Raw genomic sequence first — 26,255 nt, 5'->3', positions numbered from 1 at the left:
TTTTACAGCAGAGGCAACTAAGGCACAGAGTGATTAGGTGATTTGCATGAAACCTCTTGGTTAGTGGCTTCCCAGGTGGTTCAGATGGTAAAGAATCTCCTTCCTATGCCGGAGACCCAAGTTTGATGCCTGGGTCAGGAGGGTCCCCTGGAGAAGGGAATGGCAACCCACTTCAGTATTCTTGCCTGGAGAATCCCATGGACAGAGGAGCCTGGTGGGCTACACAGTCCATGGGTCTCAAAAGAGTTGGACATGACTAAGTGACTAACACTTGACAGTGTGGATCACAACAAACTGTGGAAAATTCTGAAAGAGATGGGAATACCAGACCACCTGACCTGTCCCCTGAGAAATCTGTATGCAGGTCAAGAAGCAACAGTTAGAACTGGACATAGAACAACAAACTGGCTCCAATTCAGGAAAGGAGTACGTCAAGGCTGTATATTGTCACCTTGTTTATTTAACTTATATGTAGATTATGTCATGTGAAATGCTGGAGTAGATGAAGCACAAACTGGAATCAAGATTGCTAGGAGAAATATCAGTAACCTCAGATATGCAGATGACATCACCCTTATGACAGAAAGCGAAGAAGAACTAAAGAGCCTCTTGATGAAAGTGAAAGAGCAGAGTGAAAAACCTGGCTTAAAACTTCACATTCAGAAAACGAAGATCATGGCATCTGGTCCCATCACTTCATGGCAAATAGATGGGGAAACAATGGAAACAGTGACAGACATTATTTTTTGGGGGGCTCCAAAATCACTGCAGATGGTGACTGCAGCCCTGAAATTAAAAGACACTTGCTCCTTGGAAGAAAGTTATGACCAATCTCTGTTCAGTTCAGTGGCTCAGTCGTGTCCAACCGTTTGCAACCCCATGGACTGCAGCATGCCATTCCTCCCTGTCCATCACCAACTCCTGAAGTTTACTCAAACTCATGTCCATTGAGTCAGTGATGCCATCCAACCATCATCCTCTGATGTCCCCTTCTCCTCCTGCCTTCAGTCTTTCCCAGCATCAGGGTCTTTACAAATGAGTCAGTTCTTCACATCAGGTGGCCAAAGTATTGGAGTTTCAACTTCAGCATCAGTTGTTCCAATGAATATTTAGGACTGATTTCCTTTAGGATTGACTGGTTGGATCTCCTTGCAGTCCAAGGGACTCTCAAGAGTCGTCTCCAACACCACAGTTCAAAACCATCAATTGTTTGGCAGTTAGCTATCTTTATAGTCCAACTCTCACATCCATACATGACTACTGGAAAAACCATAGCTTTGACTAGACAGACCTTTGTTAGCAAAGTAATGTCTCTGCTTTTTAATATGCTGTCTAGGTTGGTCGTAACTTTTATTCCAAGGAGCAAACATCTTTTGATTTCATGACTGCAGTCACAATCTGCAGTGATTTTGGAGCCCCAAAATATTAAGTCTGTTTCCACTGTTTCCATCTATTTGCCATGAAATAATGAGACCAGATGCCATGATCTTAGTTTTCTGAATGGTGAATTTTAAGCCAACTTTTTCAATCTGCTCTTTCACTTTCATCAAGAGGCTCTTTAGTTCTTCTTCTCTTTCTGCCATAAAGGTGGTATCATCTGCATATCTGAGATTATTGATATTTCTTCTGGCAAATGATTCCAACTTATGCTTCATTCAGCCCAGCATTTTTCATGATGTACTCTGCATTTAATTTAAATAAGCAAGGTGACATTATACAGCCTTGACGTACTCCTTTTCCTATTTGGAACCAGTCTGTTGTTCCATGTCCAGTTCTATCTGTTACTTCCTGACCTGCATACAGATTTCTCAGGAGGCAGGTCAGGTGGTCTGTATTCCCATCTCTTTCAGAATTTTCCACAGTTTGTGTGATGCACACAGTCAAACCTTTGGCATAGTCAATAAAGCAGAAGTAAATGATTTTCTGGAACTCTGTTGCTTTTTGATGATCCAGTGAATGTTGGCAATTTGATCTCTGGTTCTTCTGCCTTTTCTAAATCCAGCTTGAACATCTGGAAGTTCAGTTTTCATGTACTGTTGAAGCCTGGACAGCATATTAAAAACAGGGATGTTACTTTGCCAACAAAGGTCTGTCTAATCTAAGCTATGGTTTTTCCAGTAGTTATGTATGGATGTGAGAGTTGGGCTATAAAGATAGCTAACTGCCAAAGAACTGATGCTTTTGAACTGTGGTGTTGGAGAACACTCTTGAGGGTCACTTGGACTGCAAGGAGATCCAACCAGTCCATCCTAAAGGAAATCAGTCCTGAATATTCATTGGAAGGACTGATGCTGCAGCTGAAACTCCAATGCTTTGGCCACCTGATGGGGAGAATTGACTCATCTGAAAAGACTCTGTTGCTGGGGAAAATTGAAGGTGGGTGGAGAAGGCGACAACAGAGGATGAGATAGTTGGATTGCATCACAAACTCAATGGACATGAGTTTGAGTAAACTCTGGGAGTTGGTGATGGACAGGTAGGAATGGCATGCTGCAGTCCATGGGGTCACAAAGAGTCAGACATGACTGAGCGACTGAACTGAATGGTAGTTAGGCCTTGAATTCAAGCTGTCCACCTTCAAAACTAACCATTACAGTCATTTATAAATGAAATTGTTTTCTTAATTTCTTCTTTAGGTTGTTCACTGCTGGAGTATGGAAACAACTGATTTTTGTTTGTTGATCTTGCACCCTGAAACCTTGCTGGAATTTATTGATTAGCATTTTTTTCATGGATTCTTGTGAGCTGCTGCTTCAGAATTTTGTTATGATATTATATTTCTTTCCAAATCTGTTCCTACTGATTTAATCTAAAATGTCCAAGATCTTGAAAAGCTACCTTTTACATTTTAAAGATGTTGTATAAAATTTGCCTTTAATTATATTACTCCTTATGCTGTCTGGCTTAGTAATGTGGCATATTGAAAGAGAAAAGACCTAAAAAAAAAAAAGACCTAAAAATGAAGAAAATCTTTAGTAACATTTTCAAGTGCTTAAGGAAATAACATGGTAAAGGAAAATGATAGCGTCATCAGTTAAGACCACCAAAATGTTCTGTGGATTGATTTGTTGTTATTAGAGAATTACATGACGTTAAAGCAGTATCAGTTACTATGATCAAATCACCCTCATCCAATTAAGTAATTTAGGTAGCCCAGTCATCCAGGCAAACTGTGTCTCCTCAAATCTGTTCCTGATCTGAAAGAAATGTGGCTACTTAACTTCCTTATCTGGTATTTAAAAAAATTTGTTCTCTTCTCTGCTAATTTATGATTTTTTGAAAGTTAGGGTTGACTCTGTTTCCTAAGTAAGTCTTCCCCTGCCCCGTGCCAATTTTGTTTTGAATTTTAAAATTAACTTTATTTTGATTAACAACTCTTAAGATATGTTGAATTTTATTGGCTGTTAATGTAAGATCCTGAGAGTACATTCTTTTCCCACCATTTTGTGTCTGAGTTAGACCAGTGCTTCTTGCTATTGCAGTGACCTTGGCCCCAAGTTATGATGAATAGACACCAAATGGAGCCTATCATAGCATCTCAGGACACAGCGACCTTGGAGGTCATTTTTTCTGGTGAGAAATTGTAATCCTCATGCCACACTCTTAGTTTCAGGATGTCAGTGCATCTTGTAAATGTTGACTCATATGATGCAGTTCTTATTTTCAGTGTCAAAATAGAAAAATGGAGACATTCACATCCTAGTGAACAGAGAAGAATAAATAACAACCAATTACTTATCTTCAGAGACAGCGCCCTGGCTCCTAGATTCTCAAAGATGGAGGGAAGAAAAATGCAGAAGGCACAAATCACAGTCAGAGAGAAGGCTTAGGAATCTGGCATCATATCTTTTCTAAAGATCTGTCATTGAATTCACAACCCTTTGAGCTCATGTCCAGTGCACTAAGTTCCCTTTGACAGCATCACAGTGTAACCCTTTATCCATAAACTCACATGAAGGATGCAAATTGGGATGTCCCAGCATCCTTCCACATGAGCAGTACACTGCAGTCTGTAACTCCACCAGTATTTCACATGCATCTTATATTAACTTATTATTATCTCTGCAGTTTCACTTCTTTATTCTTAATAAAGTTTGATATTAAAGTGAAAGAAAATAATTATGTTCCTTATTTTATTTTTTGAATTAATTTATTTTAATTGCAGGATAATTACTTTACAATATTGTGATAGTTTTTGCCATATGTTGACATGAATTGAAGTACAATGTACTTTCAGATATCCTGGGAAGAGAATCCATTGTTCTGTCTGTTGATATCACTTAACTTTTTCTGTCTTACATTTTTATTCACTCTTAAATATTTTGTTGAATTTTGGAAGTCTCTGTGACCTTCTTTCTACTTTTCTCCGGGTTTGTTAGTGCTTATAGTATAAATACAGTATAGAGGGAATATTTAGTTTTAGTTTTAGAAAAAAATATTATTTAATGAATATACTCTCAATAATTTAAAAACAAATATTAGTTTATCATCTCTGTCATTCTGAGACTTCAGTATAAAGGGAGAGAAGTTTGCAACCAATTTATTGATATTTCAAGATACATCTTTTCCCCAAATGACTTGAATCTCCTAAATGAATAGATGGAAAGATCATTTTTAGATGTCACAATTTAAATATGGATTTTTTTTTTTGGTTTGGACTATGTTTTGAGGTTATAGGGACATAAGGAAGCACTGCAGGATGGGACCCTGTTGGCCCCTGTTCATGCTCTGTGCCTCAAGCCACTCTTTATCCCCGTACTTGTCCAGCTGCTTCCTACCTAAAGGCCTTGCACTGCTATTTTCTTCCTCCCGGGAATGCTCTCTGTCATTATCCTGCCTAAAGTCTTCTCAAGCTTAATGTCTCAGTTGGTGTCTGATCCTCCACTCCACCCACTATGTTTGTTCATCCATTCACTCTCATAATAACTTGTATATTTCAGGAAAAGTACTTGTGTATTTCCTGCAATCACATTGAGTTGTAATCAGATGCTTATTTTTTTCCATGTTAGTCTGCAAACTCCAGAGGGTTTTTCTCCTCCCAATGTATTGTAGGCTCAACGAGGTTATGGAATGTGAGTTATTCATCAGTATATCCAAGGCCTTCGTGGAGTATGCAGACATGAATAAATACTGCTGAATGAATGAATGGATAAATATAGTTTGTGTACTTTAGGGAGCAGTGAACCACAATTCATTCTTTGGCTTCCTGTAATGATTAGAACCTTTTGTGAAAAGGGCAAATATACAATGTGTAGACAAAATTGAGAAGTAAATGGCACCCAGTAGAGTCAGGGCCCGGACAGTTATCGTGATGTTGACATTAACTATTCTGAGAATGTAGAATATTTTAGAGCAAATTCTCAATTTGAATTTCTATTTAGATGATTTTTAGGTTTGCATTGGTGGCATGTAGGACTCTGTTGGTAATATAAAAGTAAGTACAATGCAATTCTTCCCTTGTTATTAATATTATTTCAACTGTGACTTTAGTTAGATTCAGGAGTTCTATTTATTTTTTATCATAAAAAATTTTTCCCTCCACTTAATGAGAGACGGTTTCATGTAATTTTTGTTTAACTGACAGTGATTTTAAATTTACCTACTAATCTGTTCTTTGGTTCTTACTTTGTGTGAATGCATGCTTCATATCATAGTGTATTAAGTTCACTGAGAGTTAAGAGTGATGATATTCAAATTCTTTTGGCATCATCTGGCTCTGTTTTAAACAACACAGAACTAGATTCCCACCAATCTTGGGAAACTGCGTCTGGCCTGTGATTTTCCACAGTATGACTAAGTCGAGAGATGCAAAGTGGAACCCAGAGATGGTGCACTCAGAGAATTTGGGGCTGAAAACTTTATCTTTTTTCAAGAAAGAGTACAAATAAAACAAAATTTGTACTTGATATAGTCTTTGTTATTTACAAAGAGAGACAGAGACAGTGCTAAACTAATTAATATCTGGTTGGTTAAAATGGTAGAAATGGCATTTCTCTGGGAACTGGGAAAGAAAAAGACTGATTGGTAACTGTGGTTAATTTTATATGTCAACCTGGCCAGGTCACAGACCCCAGATATTTAATCAAACACTGGTCTGGATGTTGCTATGAAAATATGTTTTAGATGAGATTAATAGTCATGTATGGATGTGAGAGTAGGACTATAAAGAAAGCTGAGTGCTGAAGAATTGATGCTTTTGAACTGTGGTATTGGAGGAGACTCTTGAGGGTCCCTTGGGCTGCAAGGAGATCCAACTAGTCCATCCTAAAGGATATCAGTCCTGAGTGTTCATTGGAAAGACTGATGTTGAAACTGGAGCTCCAATACTTAGGCCACCGGATGCGAAGAGCTGACTCATTGGAAAAGACCCTGATTCTGGGAAAGATTGAAGGCAGGAGAAGAATGGGATGACAGAGGATGAGATGGTTGGATGGCATCACTGGCTCAATGGACATGAGTTTAAGTAAACTCTGGGAGTTGGTGATGGACAGGGAGGCCTGGCATGCTGCACTCCATGGGGTCACAAAGAGTCAGATACAACTGAGAGACTGATCTGAACTGAATATTTAAATCAGTAGCTGAGTAAAGCACATCACTTATCATAATGTGAGTGAGCCTCAGTCAACCAGCTGAGTCTTGAGAGAAAAGTGACTGACTTCCTCCAAGGAAGAGGAAAGTCTACCAGTAGATGGCCTTTGAACTTGAGCTGCAACAGCAACCTTTTCTTTGGGTTTCTGGCCTCTTTGCCTGCTCTGAGAATTTGGACTTGCCAGCCTCCACGAACACATGGGCCAATTCCTTAATCTCTTTCTATCTCTCTGTATTTATGTATCCATGTATGTATATAAACATGTGTAAATATTCATACACACATATCTTATTGGTTCTGTTTCCCTGAGGAACCCTAATACAATTACTATGTCTAAAACGACCTCTCTTATCAGTTTGTGTGATTTTCTTTTCATAACTCTTGTTTTCAAAGTTTTGACATGTTCGGCAGATGCTCACACCATCCATTTTGAGCTAGGGGAGCGTGGTGATTGCCACACCTATGGGAAAGTTTTTTTCTCTAATGGGTTGTATCACTGAAAGTTACCCTTTTTCCTGCCAGGAGTTAGCATGGAGAAGCAAGGAAAAAAAATGAAGATGCGATTCCTACTTGTAGTCCCCACTGTAAGAGCTTCCAGTCTGAGAGAGGCCATGGCAGAGGAGCAACTGCCCCAGCATCAGCAGCTGAGTCCTGTGTTGTTCAACTTTTCCCAGGGAACACCAGCCCCTGCTAAAGCTAGGATGCCTCCAGAACCCAGCTTTAGCATCTCTTCTGTCCTTCTCCGTTAGCTATCTTGCCAGGCCCTCTTTTATTTATTTATTTTAATTATTTTTAATTGGAGGACAATTGCTTCACAATATTGTTCTAGTTTCTGCTGTACAACAGAGAGAAATGTGAATCAGCAGTGTATACATATCCCCTCCCTCTATTCTTAAAAAATTTATTTGTAGTTGAAGGATAATTGCTTTACCATGCTGTGCTGGTTTCTGCCATACATCACCATGAGTCAGCCGTAGGTATACATATGCCCCCTCCCTCGGGAGCCTCCCTCCCACCCCCTCCTTGCCCTGTAGGTTGCCATGGAGCTCTGAGATGAGCTCCGTGTGCTATGCAGCTGCTTCCTGCTGGCTCTCTCTCTTACGCATTGTAGTGTGGATACGTCAACGCCACCCTCTCAGCTCATCCCACCCTCCCCTTACCCTCTGTGTCCACAAGTCTGTTCCCTATGTCTGCATCTCCATTCCTGCCCTGCAAAGAGGTTCATCAGTACCATTTTTCTAGATTCCATAGATATGCATTAATATATGATATTTGTTTTTCTCTTTCTGACTTATGTCACTCTGTATGACAAACTCTAGGTTCATCCACGTCTCTACAAATAACCCTATTTGTTCCTTTTTATGGCTGAGTAATATTCCATTACACACACACACACACACACCATATCTTTACCCACCCACCTGTTGAATATTTAGGTTGTGTCCTTGCCAGCCCCTCTCTTATGTGGGGTCTGCTTCGTGCTCTTTGTCTCTCTGTCCTGAAGTTTCCTTTTATTTCATATGGTCTTGTTAAAAGACTGGAGATAGTATAATCAAAACATTTACCAAACACTTACTATATGTCAACTCCTGTTCTAAGTGTTTGTATACCTTAAGCCACTAGAAGCCTATATGACCCCTATGATAGAGGAACTATTATTATCCCAGTTTTACAGAACTTTAGAGATTCTAGAAATTTGAGTGAGTTTCCTCAGTTCATTATGTAATGGCAGAACATACTTTTGAGCCAAAGTGATCTGAGTCTAGGGCTTAAGTAGTTCAAGTCTACACATGACAATTACTGCTGACATATAAATAAATGGCCCTGGCTTATGTGCTGTCCCTGCTGTCTTATCCAGTATTTGTGATACTGTGTAGGGGATAAATGATATGAGATTTCCAGATAGAATGAGACCAGGGAAATGTATTGAAGAGGGACTCAGGTCTTTCACAATAACCCTCCAAACATTGGTATATTTCATCTTCCTTTCCTCTTTCCACTATTATTTTTGAAATAAGTGATTTCTTTCATCTACTGCATAATAACTCTTCCTAGCTTCTTAATTTCTTACAGCAAAGCTGGGATATCAGAATTAGGAGTGCCAACAAAAAATTGGCACTTGCTATCTGCCTCTACAAAGATGAAGTCATGAACCATTGCAGTCACTGACCTACAACATACTCTGAAAGGAGCTGAGGGGTGGAGATCAGGAATGAGGCACTCTGTGCCCTGGAGGCAAATGGGCAGAAGACGCCTTCAGACAGTTAGATATTTTCAGGAGAAGATTTTATGAGGCCAATTCTTGTATCTCCTCATCTAGAAGAGCAATAAAATCATTAATGATGACATATGCTCCTTGTGACCAGTAGCAAATAACTGCCAGAATGTGTGTGTGAGGGCACATACACCTTTCACTAAAATCATATATAATACCTGTCTCCCTACCTCTTTGGAGCAGTTGTCAGAGCTATCTGAAATGCTGTCTCCTAGGCTATAGTCCTTATTTTGCCCCAAGTAGAACTCTCATGTTGTGCTTCCCACGCCCCCCCCCCCCCCCCCAGTTTATAGGATGTATTTTACTGCTGGATAGACAGCAATTTGCCAGCAGTCATTTAGAGTATTTCTATGGTTTTTGTCAGGCCTGTTGGCCTCATCAAAGAAAGCAGAGCCTTACTTGTTAGTTACCCAGGAAGCACACTGTGATTTGAAGAGATTTCTCTTGGAAATGAATAATAGCCAGCCCTTACATTGAAGAGGAGAGCTCTGAAGCTTCAGAGGTAAGGTAATGTGTATAAAAGGACATCACTGCTGATATTTAAATGCAGTCCTAAAGGATAAATGTGACGTGAAGTGATGAATAGGAATTAACAAAATGGAGAAAAGTATCACTAGAAAGAGCGTTCCAAGGAATAGCCCAGGGATGGGGTGTAGAAATACTTAAGTGCTGAGGGAGCTGTAAGAGGTTTGGTCTGGCTGGAGGTGCAGTGAGTGTCAGGAGTGATTCAGGAGGCGGGTCAAGCTGAGATCTTGGTTGGCCAAAAATGTTTGTTTGGGTTTCCTGTCAGCTGTTACTTTTTGGCATTACTCTGAAAACTAAAGGCAGCTGATAAAGAATTTTGAGCGATATCTTTGGAGAAGACTAGTCTAGCAACAATTTGGAGAATGGATTAATGGCAGGAGAAGGTGAGATTAAAGAAGATAGTTGATGTCAGTTTGTCTGCTTGATATCACTTCCTCACCATTTTTATATTTTTGTGTTCTTGTCTGAGATTTTCTCCTTTCACGCTCCATATGCTTTTGGTCAAACTTGCATTCACCATCCTTTCTTCTCTTGGATCAGAGAGATGCATGCATTTCCCGTGTGTGGACAGTGGTGGCGTTAGCTCCTCCGTGGACAGATCAGCACTCTAATATGTACAAGAATAGGCATCTGACTCAAGAATCTATCCGATTCTGGGGCTTGGATTTTAAATACACTATGGAAGACAGAGCATTTTTTCTTTTAGGGTTCCCAAACAGAAGTGAGGTTTGAGAATGCTGTTGACCATTTTGTTAGCTTCCCAGGGTTGTCAGAAGAGTCCCACAAACTGGGTTAAACTTTATTGAAATATAGTTGATTTACAATGTTGTGTTAGTTTCAAGTGTACAGTAAAGTGGTTCAATTATATATGTGCTGTGTACTAAGTCGCTTCAGTCATGTCTAACTCTGTGACCCCATGGACTATAGCCCACCAGGCTCCTCTGTGCATGAAATTCTCCAGCAAGAATACTGGAGTGGGTTGCCATGAAATGGCAGGTGGAGAGAATATTAGCAGGCAAGGGATCCTGGTTTCTAGTTTCTAAGAGTCCTATCGTTCCTGTACTGGGTCCCACAGTTTCTCTTATGAGCCACTCCCGCATTCCTTCTTTTCTGAAAATTACCTCCCCCCTCATTATTGTGTTTGACTTTTGTTTTTGGTTTAGGCTAGATTGAGTTAGGTTTCTGTCTTTTCCTATTAACACATTTCTGATAAGTACAGAAATTATCATGGCATTCCAGGCATCAAAAGTAAAAAGAAAGAAAAGCCTGTTTGAGCTATGGCAGTGGTAGAGGAATTCAGAAGGTGGGGCTTGCATTGTGTTTGCACATTAGGATAAAAGGAGAGGAGTGAGTCTGTGATGATTCTTTTCTAAAAAGTTACTTTTAATTGGAGGATAACTGCGTTACAACATTGAGATGGTTTCTGCCATGTATCAACATGGATCAGCTGTAAGTCTACATATTTTCCCTTCCTCTTGAGCCTCCCTCCCACCTCCCAGCCCATCTCACACCTCTCGGTTGTCACAGAGTACCAATTTGAGCTCCCTGCATCATACAGCAAATTTCCACTGGCTATCTATTTAACATATGGCTATGTATATGTTTCCATGCTGCTCTCTCAATTCATCCCACCCTCTCCTGCCCCTCTGTGTTCACAAGTCTGTTTTCTGTCTGTGTCTCCATTGCCACCCTGCAAATAGGTTCATGTGGTGATTTTTGAGGTGATCAAGTAAACCACGCTCTGAAAAACAAAAGAAGTGTGAAAATGCTTGGGGACTTCCCTGGTGGTCCAGTGGTTAAGACTTTGTTTCCAATGTAGCAGGGATCCCTGTTCTGGGAGTTAAGATCCCATATGCCTGGAGGCCAAAAAATCAGAACATAAACAACAGAAGCAACATTGAAACATTCTATTAAAACTGAAACAAAAATAAACAAAATGCATGAAATTTGGCCTTTGCAAGCTTTTCTAGACTGTTATGATTTATAAGCCTTCTGATGACTGTTTTCTTGAGGGCAGGGGACATATTCATTTTTGTATCTGCATTGCTTAATATATTGGGCACGTGCTGGGTGTGTCCTAATGTTTATTCAATTAAGTATAAAGATTAAGAGCTTGAAAAGCAAAATCTCTCTCCAGCCAGTAGAATATGACGCACATTCTCCGGCCTGAACATGTTTGTATCAAATCTCAGTGTGCTGTAGCAGCCCTTGTTGTGTGTCTGTGTGCCAAAGGTTACTGGAGTTGTATTCCTATGATAGTCACTGAACCAGTGGAAAGAAAAAGAAAAAAATAAATTCATAGTGTCATCAGTGTGGAGGCTAAACATATCTTAAATATGGTAACAAAGTGAAAGATACATTTTTCTTAGGACAAATAAGTTTAAATATTTTGACTTCCCTTGTCCACATTTCTTTTCTTTCCTTTTTTATTTTTTTTTTTAAATTTATTTGTTTGGCTGCACCAGGTCTTAGTTGTAGCCTTTAGGATCTAGTTCCCTGACCAGGGATTGAACCCCGGCCACCTGCATTGGGAGTACGGAGTCTTAGCCACTGGGCCACCAGGGAAGTCCTCACATTTCTTTAAGTTGCACAATGATAACAAAATTTGTTGAGGGAAAAATTAAGTTTTACAGCTGCTGTAGCACTTTGTAGCCCTATTTCATGTGAGAGGGGCTCAAGAAATGCTCGTGAAAATATCTATTGGAAGTTGTCATGTAGGGGAGATGCTGAAGTAGGTCTCTCTTTTTTAAAACTTTAAATTTTTTAATTAGAGCATCACTCCAATAACAGTGATTAACAGTGTTGTAATAGTTTTAGGTGGATAGCAAAGGGACTCAGCCCTTAGATATATATGTATCCATTTTCCCACCAAACTTCCCTCCCATCCAGGCTGCCCCATGACATTGGGCAAAGTTCCATGTGCTATACAGTAGGTCCTTGTTGGTTATCCATGTTAAATATAGAAATGTGTGCTTATCGATCCCCAGACTCCCTAACTATCCCCTCTCCCCATTCTTTCCCCCTGGTAGCTAGAAGTTCCTTCTCTAAATCTGTGTGGTTCTGTTTTGTAAATAAGTTCATTTGTATCATGACTTTTAAGATTTTGCATATAAAGAATGTCATACACTATTTCTCCTTGAGGTAAGCTCTTTAGTAAGAAATCAGTAATATACGAGTAAGGGGCTTAAATGTTTATAATTCAGTCTGGACATCTCAAAAAGTGCATTTGGAATTCATAAAACACTGAGAAACAGTTTGGAATGAATGCATTTAATGATAAATGATTTAATCTGTAGTAACTTGATCAACAGATTGAAATGTTGTGGTTTTATTTTTCTTTCTTGAGGGTGGTGGTGGTATTGCAGATGGACGTTACAATCTTTGTATTAACTTGTGAAGTCAGTGACTACATTTGGCAGGCCTAGGAACAGATTTTTGGATTTGAACCTCCACTCATAGTGCAGGGAAGTGTGCTTGCTATTTGTTTTTGCACAACATGCTTGTGAAGGATTAAAAAAAAAAAAAGATAAGTATCAGTAGGCCAGCAGATGAATTACTATTTCCATTTGATCTGGTCATAAAGAAAATAAAATAGCTGTAGGACATAAAATCCAGCAGTTGTTTCACTGAATCTGAAAGCTTTTTATACTCTCTGAAAAATCATGTGAGGTGAAATTTAAACTCATATGACTACATCATACTGTTTTCTTTGAGCACATCATCTTGGGGTACTTATCCCCTTCTTTAAGCCAAAAAGTACATTTATGAAAGCCTATTTAAGTACATTAAAAAAAATAACCTTTTTATTTTGTATTAGAGTATAATACAAATACAACACTGTATTATACACTGTATATATAACACTGTATTAACAGTGTTGTGACAGTTTCAGGTGAACAATGAAGGGACTCAGCCATACATACACACGTATCCATTCTCCCCTAAACCCCCCTCCCATCTGAGCTGCCACATAACATTGAGCAGAGTTCCCTATGCTATACAGTAGGACCTTGTTGGTTATTCATTTTAAATATAGCAGAAGTACATCTTTTTTTTTTTTTTAAATATCACACCTCTAACAGGATTTGAGAGCCTAAATATTTCTTCAAGTTAGAGTTTAACTTTTTTTTTTTAGTTTTTTAAAATCATTTTCATAATGCTGCAAATAATGAGCTAGGTAAGATAAGAAATTCCTGTGTGCAGCACTTTTCAAGACAAAATGACTTCTTGAAACAAAATCGCTCAAGTGCTTCCAGTTACATAAGTTACTCTCGGGGAGTCAGCATTTAATGAGAGACATTAGCTTTCCAGGCCACCAAGTACCATGTAAGGAGGGCACTGTAGCGGTTTGCCATACAACAACGGAGAGTAATGCCCTGTAGTTTTACAGTTCCTTTCTTTCAAAGAACATATAATGCTTTTACATAGACCATTTCCTTTGTCCTAAAAATGGTTCCTGGATAGTGCTCTTTATTAATATATTGTTCCCTGGGTGCCACAAGTAATTCATGCAATGAGTGATTATTTGAGCTCCTACTATGTGCCAGGATGTCACTGAGTCTACAGAGCACTATAAAACCTCAGGCATCTCTCTGGATAGCAGTCTTTTGAGCAGAGAGAGGCAACAAATTGTAACAGAGAATGTGGCTAAGAACTCTAACGGGTGAATTCAAATGCCGTGGCATCTCAAGAGGACAGAGTAATGAACTCTCTTTGGAGAAGAGGCTCTAAAGCTTTTAGAGAAGCAACTGTTGAGCAAAGTTCCAACAGTACAACAAAACAAGCATGGAGATCTCTTTTATCCAGCTTATTCTTCCAGGTGGACACTGTATGTTCATGACACTCAGAGTTGTGAAAATTGTCTTAGTGGTTGGGGGAATCTTGAGAGGAAGTCATGAAAGTATAACTGGAGGGCCTTTCCAAAAAAAATTATGTTCTGCTGTTCACTGTCTCTGTGCCTGTGTGCTCAGTCATGTCCAACTCTTTGCAATCCCATGGACTGTAGACCGCCAGGCTACTCTGTCCATGGGCTCTCCCAGGCAAGAATATTGGAGTGAGTTGCCATTTCCTCCTTCAGGGGATCTTCTCAACCCAGAGGAGGTGTCTCTTGCATCTCCTGCATGGGCAGGCTGATTTTTTTACCACTAGAGTCTCCTGGGGATGCTTCCTTCCATTATTAGCTATGGGAGTGTGTGCCAGTTAGTTCATTCATGCTGTGCAGATGCCTAGTGATACCTTCTGTGCTCAGGAACCATTTCATCAATTGGAAGAATGAGCTTTATATGAACTATACTACTTATAGAGTCCTATTCCTAAATTATTTGATCCATCAAACTTATCTATGGTGAATGGCAAATCCAAGGAAAATGCAGATCCAAAGAAGTTATATAAGTGACGAAGAAGCTATTTGTTCTTTCTTAACTGAGCAGTAAATATTGCTAAGTGAAGTAAACGTGCTTCCTTCTCCTTGACAAGAGTACTGCTAGTTGTACTCATCTTCCCGGAAGATAGAACTGGTTGGCTGTGCAATTGGTTGGGCACAGACAGCAAGAATTTAAGAAGTTTGAGAAAAGCTGTTGAGGGAAGTTACAGATTTTCTATCATTTCTATGATAGCTCTGGTCTAGGAGAAACCTTTCTTAGAGATGAGGGATGAGACCATGGGAAGGTCCCTGGGTGAGCAGTCAGAAAAACTTGGTGCTCGTCCTTGGTTTGGAACTAGATGTCCCCCGTCATTCAACCATTCAGAGGTTCATTTTCTTCATCTCTGAAATGGTTTGGGTTAAATGATATCTCAGTTCCTTCCAGCTGTGATATTTTATAATTATGTGATTATATGAGAGAAGACTCTTGAGAGTCCCTTGGACTGCAGAGAGATCAAACCAGTCCATCTAAAGGAAATTAACCCTGAATAGTCATTGGAAGAACTGATGCTGAAACTGAAGCTCCAATACTTGAGCTACCTGACAGGAAGAGCCAGCTCATTGGAAGAGACCTGGATGCTGGGAAAGACTGAAGGCAGGAGAAGAGGGTGACAGAGGATGAGATGGTTGGATGGCATCACCGACTCAATGGACATGAATTTGAGCAAATTCTGGGAGATAGTGGAGGACAGAGAAGCCTAGTGTGCTGCTGTCCATGGGGTCACAAAGGGTTGGACACAATTAGCAATTGAACAACATGAACAAGATGACATTTTCACAGGCTTTTGCATTGAAATATTCCTTTGCTCGCGGAGTTCCCTGTTTGTTATATATTTCCCCTGCCCCTTTCCTCTGTCAGAAATTCTTCAAGGCTCAGGAACAAATAAAAGAACTGATATATATTGAGTGCCATCTGTGTGTCGGGTATGTGCCATATGTGTGATGAAGAGTGCGGTCAGATATCCAGGGTTTTGCCCCTTGCCATAGTATAATTTTTAATAGTGCCTTCTCATCCTTTCAGAAATGTCCTAGTTTAGATAATGATGTGTGTGATGATAAAGTTTTTACCAGGTTGCTTAATTGAATCCTCACAGCAATTCTGTGAGAGGGAGATTATCACTTTCACTCTCCATATGAGAAGAACTATAATTTAGAGAATGTTAAGGGTTTTATTCCAAGTCTTACTGCATACAAGTGCTAAAGTAATTCTGTCCTGCTGTTCTGACTGTAGATATTTTTACTGCACTTTGATACCTAGATTGTGCCATTTTTTAAAAAAATTGAAAGTCATTGCTGACTCTGTGCTTCCCCTGGAGACTCCTAGGTTTGTTTTTACTGCTGAAAAATCAGCTGGAGTATGTAAACATGGACATGTCGGACACTTCTCTCAGTGGACTCTTCTATCCTTTGAGGATGGATCCTGTCTTGTTTATTACCATAGTAGGTTTTCCAGGTGGCTCAGTGGTAAGGCATCTACCTGCCAATGCAGGAGACACAGGAGATGCAGATTTGATCCCTGGGTCCAGAAGATCCCCTGGAGAAGGAAATGGCAACCCACTCCAGTATTCTTGCCTGGCAAACCCCATGGACAGAGGAGCCTGGCGGGCCACAGTCCGTGGCATCACTAATAGTCAGACGTGAGTGAATGTGAGCACACGGTGTTTAGCCCACTTCATCTGGATCCATGTTTATATGCACCGGGGCTGTATTTTAGAGCTCTTATTGACAAGGGACCAGAAGACCTTCTTTACAATTCAGGATCTCCAGTATTTTAACTTGTGTGACTTTGAAGAACAAGTTTTGCTTTTTTGGAGCCAGACTCAACTAACTTTCAGAAGTTGCAAGGGTCAGGGTGGGTATTGTATGGTAACAAAAAGAATTAACATTTTATAATGTTTCTCTTGTGTAGCACCACACTAAATCCTTTAGAAAACAATCTCATTTAGTCTTCAAGAGAACCTCCATGGTAGAGACTTTGTGTGCTAAGTCACTTCGGTCATGTCTGACTCTGTGACCCTATGGACCATAACCCTTCAGGCTCCTCTGTCCATAGAATTCTCCAGGCAAGAAAACTGGAGTGGGTAGCCATTCCCTTCTCCAGGGGATCTTCCCGACCCAGGAATTGAACCTGGGTCTCCTGCACTGCAGGTAGGTTCTTTACCATCTGAGCCACCAGGGAATAACAGTAGAGACTCTATTAGCGCTTAAAATATTACTGGCTCAATCTGTAGTTCCAAAACTAGGAAGTAACAGATGAAGGCAGGCCTCAAACCTGCCTACCTCAAGAGTGCCTTTTTATCTGAGAATTTAGGTTCCAAAGGCAAGGTAGTAGAAATAGCTGAAGGAGCCTTGGAGAGTCTCAGCTCGAGGGTTGATCTAAGTGTTAAGGTTGTATTTCCTACTTTGCTGGCATCCAGCGACTGTTTCAGTCCCTCCATTTAGGGGCATTGCTCTCTGGAGCTGCCTGCATCACAGCAGTGGAAGGCTGGTTTCTGTTCCCCCTAAGTTAAGCTCAGGAGGCGTCTTCCTGACATCGCCCTAGGGCCCTGTCACATAGCTGGGGGCAGTAGTGTATACAGGTAGAGCCATGCTTTGGAATAGTAACTAATAATGGTGTTCTCTCTAGGAGGTTTTTGCAGACCTTTACCCCAAATCGTGTAAATACAAGTTGACTTGTTTTCTGGGCTTACATACATCTCTCTTTTAAAAGGAAATATAAAAAGTTAAACGTGAACAGAACAACAATAAAGACCAAAACTCTTTGGTTGCAGTAATAGTACTACTATAAAGAGAAATGCTGCCTTTTATCCAAACTCACTTCTGAGTGGCCAGGTTCTGCTGAGATTACCACGGCTATGCAGCATTTGCACAGTGCTTTGGTTGAGGGTATGGGTTTCCCTGGTGGCTCAGATGGTAAAGAATCTGCCTGCAGTGCCGGAGACCTGGGTTTGATCCCTGGATTGGGAAGATCCCCTGGAGAAGGGAAAGGTTACCCACTCCAGTATGCTTGCCTAGAGAATTCCATGGGCAGAGGAGCCTGGCTGGCTACAGCCCACGGGATTGCGAAGAGTTGGACATGATTGAATGACTAACACTAACTAACTTTGGTTGAGGATGAGTACTGAATAAGAATTTAAATATTAAAAGACAGTAAATGAATGAGTGCCAGTGATTCAAATTGTTTGAAATTAATTCATTCAATAACATTTGCTTCTTATGGGGGAAAATACCTTTTTTTCTGGGATTCTTAGTATGTAGTCCATAAATTGTTACAATTTTGTCAGTGAGTTTCACAAAGCTCAGAAATTTTCTGCACATTTGCCAAATTATGCATATCATCCTTCTTGCAGGAAACAAATTCATGATTTTTATCCGACTCTAAAAGGCATTCTGCCCTCACGTTAACTTTCCCTGCCTGCCTTCTGATATCACTCTGAAGACACTGGGCATTAGACACAGAGCAAAGAATGAGCAAACACCTTTCTTACACCTAAGTCCTACTTGAGTTGGCATCTGTCTACTTACCTACATCTAAGGGTGTGCCTTTGTTCTGCAGTGAATGCTGTTGACTATAGTCCTCAATGAAAAGAACACAGTCATTTCATTTATGTAGGTTGGCCTGTGCCATTCTCCTGATACTTGGCCTCACCTCAGAGGTCTGAAAATAAAACCATTTGAAATGTCATTGCTATGGCCCCAGAAATCTTCTCTAGGTATTTTCTCTTTCAGTCATGTACTAAACTTTAGCTCTATGGTCAGTCTTGCTGTAGATAAAATGGAATGCACAGGCTGATTGCTCATGAATAAATTATCTCCTCACAGCTAGTCCCCTTAGCAAGAGGTATGCTGGGCTTAGTTATGTAAACATTGGAAGCTACTAATTTTTTTCTTTTTTTCTGATCAAGTGGCCTATGGGATCTTAGTTCCTCCACCAGGGACAAATCTGTGCACCCCTGCATTGGAAACGTGGAGTCTTATCCACTGGACTGTCAGGGAAATCCATGGAAGCTGCTAGATTTTAGGGAACAGAATTTTTCACCTCTACCATTAAGCAGTGTCAACAGAAATACTGTTTTGATGGTGAGTCTTAGAAAAATATAAGCAGTTCTCATAAAGAGAAAAATTACTATCTGTGATTATTTCAACTGTTAGCTTAAAGCAAAAAAAAAAGTCTATTTTTTTCTGTTCACTTTGGAGTTAAATAGGAAGTATTAAAAAAACTTAGTGGCATATTTTTATCCTGTTTCAACCATTAATTTTTTAGTCTAAATATTTCTCTGTGGATGTGAGCAGAGGATTGTTTATAATTTTCAGGCCACTTCAGAATAGCATCAGGATTAATTAATATGGTTTATATATCAAATCACTTTTGAAATATTCAAGCTTTGTCTGAGATTTCCCCCACCCTGCTCCTGCGTGCATGAGAAATTGTAAGAGTGTCAGGACAGTTGGCATAGATTCATTCCTTCTTGAATTCAGTTAAGCTTATCACAAACTGTGTCATGGCCAGAGCTTAACATGTTGTTCCTCGTCCAGAAAATCATTTGCCAAATACAACACAGTTGGGACGGTGGGAAAACTCTGGAGCATTCACATTTGACCTAGACTTCTTCCCTTAATACCCAAGTCTGGAGCCGAAAGAAACATGCTGCTAAATCGGCATCCCTGATTTTAGTGTTTTCCACTTCCGAAAGCCGCAAAAGCAGAAGCAGCCATTATTGGATCCTTGACCTGGAGTTTTCTGCTCTGAGCCCGTTTGGAGCTGTGAGCTAATAATTTGAAACAACGCGTGAGGATGAAGTGTGCCTGGCTGGATAACTCTGAATGCTATTTACAAAAGAAAGAAAGAAAGAAAGAAAAAAAACCTATGGTGTTGCCTGAAGACCTGTAGCCTAGATCTTTGGCCTCTTTCCTCTCCATCTTGTTGGGTAATTAGCACACTGACCCTGTGCAGAACTGGAAGCATAGGAAAACGTTTTGAAAAGTGCAGAGGAAGAAGTAGGATTAAGACAAACATTTATATAACCAGGAAAAATGACCCAGGAAAGACGGGAAATCTGGTGACACTCTGTTTACCCACAGCAATGTTAAAATAGTTTGCAAGTGAAACAAAGCAGAGTCCCTTGAATAAATCACTAAGAAAGTTGAAGGCTAGACCAACAGCCAAGAGCACGTCATGGGCTATCCGTGTGATACGATTCTCTGCTGTTACCCGGGCAGACCGCTTTCTTTTGAGCATCACCCTATTGCCCTTTCTCCTCTCCTCAGTTAATCCCATCATGGAATCACATGATGCTCTGGGCTGCTGTGAATGGGGACTGGAAATGGATAGCTCAGGTTATTAGCAAAGGGGAGAGTATCAGGATGTTTGCGGACTGGGTCCTCATTCACACCCAGACATCAATCTAAATCAGAGACAGTTTTATAAACCTCGAAAATGTGAAAAAAAAAAAAACACAAAAAACAAAAAACAACCCAAACCCTGCAGAGCTATTTCATGGGGGCAAAAAAAAAATCTCAGTTTTTCCAGATCATGTGTCCTAGGGCAAGATTTGCTCTTTCAAGGTTAGCATGCTTGTGGCTGGTCTCTGTCAAAAAAATGGAAGCATAGAAATTATCAGCAAGTCCACTGAACTTTCTTAACTTGTCTGTGAGTGCCTTTGGTTTAGCGCCAAATGGTTTATCTACAGGGCAAGATAAGCTCTTTGGCAAACAGGCCTCAAGTTTGCTGGTCTGACTGCTGGCAGCCAGATGCCAAGAGCCCTAACCTGGCATCCTAAGGGATGTCTGCTGATAGGGAACCTTGCACTCCTGCTCTCGGGGTCCTGCCAGAAGTCTGGATGAGTTAGGTGGGCCTTGCACTCCTACAGCCGTTTATGAATAGACTTGCTCCATGTGTGAGTGAGTGAGACAGAGAAGCACCCAAGAGTTCTTTGCCCTCAAAGGGCTTATCTTCTAGTTGAAAAGTCAGAAGGTAAATAATCAAATGAATCGGGGAAGTGTAAAACTAAACATGGCTATGTCAAATGAGAAGTGTGCGTTTTAAACAAAGAGTGCACTGAGGACTTCCCTGGTCGTTCAGTAGTTAACACTTCACCTTCCAGTGCAGGGGAGTGCAGGTTGGATCCCTGGTTGGGGAGTTAAGGTCCCACAATGCTTCCGGGTCAAAAAACCAAAAAGTTAAACAGAAACAATATTGTAACAAATTTTAATAAGGACTTTAAAAATGGAAAAGAAATAATAAGTGCTCTGAATTCAGGGTGGACAGAGATAGGACAGTCTAGAATCTCCAGGAAAGTTGTTGTGGAAGATGGGCCCACCCGGCCTCCTCTTATTTATATAGTGCCTTATGGCAACAGGTGGGTTTTACATACATCATCTCTTACTTGAGTGTCATGTTACTGCTGCCACTTTAAAGCTGAAGACACGGAGGCCTAGAGAAATGAAGTTCTGGTTAATTTGTAAACAGGTAGAGAGGAGTCCTCACACCTTGGTTTTCCACTTCAAGTCCAGGAGCGTTCACCACTCTGTGGCTTCCTTGATGCAAAAGTAATACAGCGAATTCTCATTTCTTTCCTTTTCTTTTTTTTTTTTTTAATTTCTGGCTTTCCTGGGTCTTCACTGCTGTGTGGGCTTTTCTCTAGCGGGGGGCACAGGCTTCTCATTGCAGTGGCTTCTCCTGTTGCAGAGCACAGGCTTTAGGGCACACAGGCTTCCGCAGTCGCAGCTCCGGGGCTCTAGAGCGCAGACCCAGCAGTTGTGGTGCACTGGCTTGGTTGCTCAGCAGCAAGTGAGATCTTCCTGGATCAGAGCTTGAACGTGTCTCCTGTATTGTCAGGTGTCTTCTTTGCCACTGAGCCACCAGGGAAGCCCCAATCCTCAGTTTTCTTTGATTCTGTGTTTGAGAATTTGCCTACTTAACTTTGCTATCCCCAAATCGGTACTCATGGTATTCTGCGGCCACTCCCGGGCATGGACAGAGTGGGGAAAGATCTGACTGGCACCCCCCGCCCCCGCCACACCCCTCCCAGCTAAGGTCAGACAAGTCAAAGCTTTGCCTTCTTGCTTCAGCTCTCAGACCATAATCAAGCGTCCTTTTCCCTGGTTAGTGCCATGTTTTTCACATTTTCGTTGGTGATTTTGCTGTTTAAAATGGCCCTCAAGCACGGTGTTGAAGTGCTATCTGGTGTTCCTGAACGCAAGAAGGTTGTGATCTAGCTCATGGAAAATGTATGTGTGTGTTTTAGCTTCATTCAGGCAGGAGTTACCTAGTGTTGTTAGCTGTGAGTTCCATGCTGATGAATCAGCAATATAGATTCACTGATGTATCTTTCAGCAGAAACACACATCACACAAGGTCAAGTATTAATGAGATGACAAAAATGTTGTGACTTGAGGCTCACAGGAACATAATCCAGTATTTCTTCTAAGAGCAGTGGTTCAGGATTTGCTAATTCATTATTCATGTTGATTTTGGAGAACATACTACCACGGATCATGAGGATCAACTGTACTTTGATAGTGTAAAGAGAGGGTGGGAGGACATTGTTGGCAAGCATGAACTAAAAAACAGAGGTGGGGGAATTTGTGGTTGTGTAATGAGCAAATTAGACAATTCTAATTGGCATCAAGACTGAAAAGCAATTGCTGTAGATAAGGTCTAGATGCCAGGTTGTGGGGGCTGGGGCTGGTATGTCCAGCTGATGAATTTGGACTTAATCTTCTAAATGATTTGGAGCAGGGATGTTATCGAATCCTCTTTGGGAGAAGAGTGTGACTGGATTGTGTGGGAGGAAATGGGCTGGAGAAAAATGGCAGCAAGGAGTCCTCACCGGGCACTTTCATGAACTGCTGGGGATTTATTGGTGCAACAGGAAACCAGTCCTTTCCAGGTCTTGATAGTTGGTGTTGAAGGCATAGAATGAAGAATATGCTTGTAGAGGTAAAGGTATTTCAGGGAGTTGGAGGATGTTCAGGGAGAAAGTCCACAATGACTAGGAAAGCAATCTGGGAAATATCCTTCACTGAATGATTAGCTAGTGTAAATTTTTCCAGTAGTCATGTATAGATGTGAGACCTGGGCCATAAAGAAGGCTGAGCACTAAAGAATTGATGCTTTCAAACTGTGGTGCTTGAGAAGACTCTTGAGAGTCTCTTGGAGTGCAAGGGGATCAAACCAGTCAGTCCTAAAGGATATCAACCCTGAATATTCACTGGAAGGACTGATGCTGAAACTCCAATCCTTTGGCCACCTGATTAGAAGAGCTGACTTATTGGAAAAGCCCCTGATGTTGGGAAAGATCGAAGGCAGGAGGAGAAGGGTAAGACAGACAGAGGATGAGATGGTTGGATGGCATCACTGACTCAATGGACGTGAGTTTGAGCTCTGGAAGATAGTGAAGGACAGGGATGCCTGGTGTGTTGCAGTCCATGGGTCACAAAAAGTTGTATATGAGTGAGTGAGTGAACAACAACAACAAAATTTTGCAGTCCATTTGTGGTGTGGTTGTGCTCCTTTGGGTGTGTGAAAACAGACTTCTGAGAAGACCAGGCAATCTTAGGAGTTGTCATGGAGACTGCTCAAAACAACTCCAAATACATGTCTTTCGTTTCAGGAGCTGGCTCATTGGGATCCCAGTGTAACTGAAGAGTTAGAGGGCATTTCTAAGGCAAGAAGAATGGGACTATTCTTTGTTAGGCTCGTTGACTTTCTTAGGACTGTTATCTGAAGTTCATTGTTTCCCACTTGGCCTCAATCTGTAAGGGCACACACACACACACACGTAGACAGTGTCCTATGGCACTCAATGAACCTTGACAGTACAGTACATCACTGGTACAAAAAAGGCTGATGGCTGCTTTAGAATAACGGTGGGCAATGCCTGACATATCGTGAATGGCAGCTTCATATTTCTGAGGCATGATGCCCTGAAGCAATCTCTTAATATTTATCTTGTAATATTTCCATTAAGATTGACTTTCAGAAATAAGTGGAATGAAACTATTAGTGAGTCACCAAGGCTTTATTTCTTAATAGAGCTGGATGTGTGTGCTTTTCTGAGTTTTTAATTTCAGAAGAATTCACCATCAAGATAAGTTAATGTGACACTCATGTTTTTTCCCTGCAGTTGATGGCTTTTCAGCCTTGTTGCAGAATCTCAAACTGCTGATGTAAAAATAGTCCTCTCCTGGGGAATTGAGTTTTGCCCTATCAAGTAAGATTCTCAAACTTGGATACAGCTTTCTCAGGGAAGCCTCTCCTTCATGCCCATTTAGAATCAATATATTTCTCTCTTAAACTTTCTCAGCCCTTGCTTGCATTCAGCATGTTCTAAGGTTTGATCCTGGATCTAGGCATGTGGTTGTCATGGTGACCCCATAGGCTGATTGGAGGTTCCAAAGGCAAGCAAATTAAGGATGGGTTTGTGTAGACATAAAGTTGCATGAATATTTTTTGGCAGAATTGAGACCTGTAAGCTAGTCACTGAAGAAGCTCTCCATTTCCATTTCCCTCTCTTTCCACCTTTCTTCCCTTTCAAAGAGTGAGCTCCTATTCCTGTTGTCCTGGGAGACTCAAGGGTCTGTGCATTCCTTCAGAATCTTTGGGACTTCCCTCTTATATATTTAGGTTTTTGGACTGTAATCCCTTGTAACTATGATGCTTTGCCTAGCCTGAAAGAACTCCCTGCAAAAATGTATCAATTGATATGATTTCCTATTATTTCAAAGAAGTAGACGTTACTTGACAAATACATTTTTGTTACAAAGAAGAAAACAGGAAACATTCCTTCTCATAAACGTGTGCGTGTGCTCAGTCGCTCAGTCGTGTCTTTGAGTCTGTGCTACCCCATGGGCTAGCCTGCCAGGCTCCTCTGTTCACGGAATTATCCAGGGAAGAATACTGAAGAGCATTGTCATTTCCTCCTCTAGGGGATCTTCTGTTCCCCTTCCAGATGCATCTCCTGTGTCTCCTATATTGGCAGGTAGATTCTTTACCACTGTTCCACCCAGGAAGCCCCCATTGTCATACACATGCAGCCTCAAATGATGATTCTGACAGTGAGTAACTGCTGATGGGGTAGGTTCTTGGCAGACTCATTGAAGATAAAGGTTTTGGCCTGTGCCTTGAAAATTTTAGTAGTAATTAAATAAATTGAGGAGAGAAGGAGGGCATTACTGACAACCTCTTATAGAGGGCATTATAGACAGCTGAGAATATGAAGAGTGGAATATAAATGGTGTATTCTTGCCAAGGGAGTTGATCAGTTGGCTGGGGCTTTATAAGGAATAGTTGAAATAATCTGGCAAATAGGAGATCTTAGTGGGTTTGACTGAATGAGTGAATGGTCATTTAGACAAGCAACACTGGTTCAAATTGTGAACAGTACTGAATTTCAGACTGGGGAATCTGGACCTAATTCTATGATGAATGGGGTGAATTTATTTCCTGAAATATTGAAAATGAGGTGAGCTATGTTCTCCAGTGCCCTCTTGTATTTCGCATTTTGTTCTGTCTGTGTAGTTGGTTAGAGAGAGAGTAAACTAAAACGAGATACTTATTTTCCTGAAAATTAGAATGTATTTGTGATACTGCAAAAGCTTATTATTTGCGTTTGGTCCATGTTACCATAATGGCTAAACTATGGGGGAAATAAAACCACTCAATAATAACAACACCCACCCCTCCAAATTTCAAAATTGTTATTCTTATAGAAGGCCTTCAGGGTGGCTCAATAGTGAAGAATCTGTCTGCAATGCAGGAGACACAGGTTTGCTCCCTGGATAGGGAAGATCTCCTGGGGGAGGAAATAGCTACCCTCTCTAATATTTTTGCATGGGAAATCCCATGGACAGAGGACCCTGGTGGGCTATAGTCCATGGGGTCTCAAAAGAGTTAGATATGACTTAGTGACTAAAAACCAGCAACAATGCTTCTGAGCAGAGGTTTTATGTATTGTGTAGATGAAAGATATTTCACAGCAAATTCAGGAGTGAGAAAATGTAATGTTATATTTGTGCAACCAAGTTTATTTGAGTACCATTCTTTCTAATACTGAAAGAAATGTAGCAACTTGGAAGTAAACTCAGTCAAATTTATGTTTTTCTCCATCTAACCATACTTGTATTTTGCTTATCTTCCTGGCTTACTCCCTCTTTCTTCCCTGGGTTAATTCTGTCATCTTCAATCTTTGGGATGTCTTCAATCCTGCCTTAATTAGAGCAAAAGTCCTCTTTTGCATAATCTCTTGCAGAACCAAAAGCTCATGCTTTTTCCATCTCCATGTCTCATAAAATGAAGACCTGGTCATTCTCCTCTCTTCCTTCACAGAAAGATGCTGATACTCTCTGGCACTGCATTCAGCTCAGTCCTAATCTGGTGGGGCAAAGAGTGGTGTCTCCCACCTTGCTCCTTTGTAGCCTGGAAGTCAAGATGCTTATTTCTT

The sequence above is a fragment of the Ovis aries genome, chromosome 3, assembly GCF_016772045.2.
Source record: "Ovis aries strain OAR_USU_Benz2616 breed Rambouillet chromosome 3, ARS-UI_Ramb_v3.0, whole genome shotgun sequence".
Lineage (NCBI taxonomy): Eukaryota > Metazoa > Chordata > Mammalia > Artiodactyla > Bovidae > Ovis > Ovis aries.
Note: the sequence above shows the minus strand (reverse complement) of the source record.